The following is a 1,469-nucleotide window of genomic DNA, read 5'->3' on the forward strand; positions in this document are numbered from 1 at the left end:
CTAAAACCCTAATCTAATACAGGCTTAAGTAGGCCGTGTCAGACTACGGATTGAGATTGAGATTATATTAAAATTTGAGCAATCACAGCAAAGTTCACTAGTCTCAAGTTTAATGAACTTTACACTGATCAAATTTCAATTCAATTTCAATCCTAATCAGTAGTGTGATGCGGGCTTCAGGCCATTCGCAAGCAAGGAAAAATTCGAATTTTCGTTTCCTCGAACGTTGTTTCTCCGTTTAGCATTCGGTGTGTCCAGTTGAACACGGTGGCGAAAGAAAGAACCAAATTTCCACATCCGGCGGAAAGACGTTTGCATTTACAACACCGCGTTACTTCGGCCTACGTATAGCGATTTTTCATATATTTTACTATATTACGTACTTCGTCAGAGCTGAGAGAAAACAGTTAATTAACAGACACGTACATACGTACACATAGACACAGAGAGACACAGATATACACAAAAGGAGAAAAAAACGAAAAAAGAAGTATGTACGATATATCTTATACATATATACATATACATGAATAGCGTGTAAGCGTAATACTTTATGTCACATGTATACAATCGTGTTGACGGAGCATAGTGATCCTTAAACGAGAGCCCGGCGGACCACGGTATCCCGTCGAACGTCGTATATCTTTCTTTACCCTCATCTCCCCTTTTTATCCAGATTTCGAGTTCGACGGCGGTCCCGACGGCGGCCACGCTCGCCACGAAAGGTGTTTTGTAATTGTGACGGGGCGGACAGATTCTTTGAAAAATGCAAATAAAAAATTTTTAACTGACTACAACAAAGACGATCACCGACGGGCACGGTTATTGTCCGTTTCTCTTCTTATTACATGATTATCGTACACCAGATGGAAATATTTTGCAGAAAATACTATAAAATCGATGAAAAGTGAAATGAAAGTTGTTGAAAACTGATTGAATGTATCTTGAAGTGAATCATAATGTTTTTTTATGAAATTCAATGTAACACTGAAATATAAAGAAAGTTAAAGTATATATATACGGTTGAAAAGTAATAAAAAGCATTATGAAGGCGTTATGAACCCAGATAACATTTTGTGTGAAGGCGAAGCAATGCAATCTAGTTGCTACTGTTACCGTCTCGTAGCTACGATAAAAGCAAAAATATTTATTGAATTAAACTTTTGCTTGTATATTGACAGCAAGATTGCCGATATGTGTTAGCAATAAGGTTTGTGGCAAAAAATAATATTTACGAAGTTTCTCTACAATTTTGTCAAAATAGTGCCAAAATCATACATTTTTTATCGCAATTGTTGCTACAAAGTTGCTACAAAGTTGCTGTAAAGTTACGGTACTCAATTTGCGTGTTGGTTTTTTGTATAGAATATTGCATCAAATAAGGACTCGTCTTGCTCGCAACATTTTTTAGCTTAAGTTCTTAGCAAAATACCGGTAAAATGTTAACTGGGAAATTTACTGAATTTAAT

This window comes from Vollenhovia emeryi, unplaced genomic scaffold (assembly GCF_000949405.1).
Source record: "Vollenhovia emeryi isolate VEMERY1.0 unplaced genomic scaffold, V.emery_V1.0 DF939443.1, whole genome shotgun sequence".
Lineage (NCBI taxonomy): Eukaryota > Metazoa > Arthropoda > Insecta > Hymenoptera > Formicidae > Vollenhovia > Vollenhovia emeryi.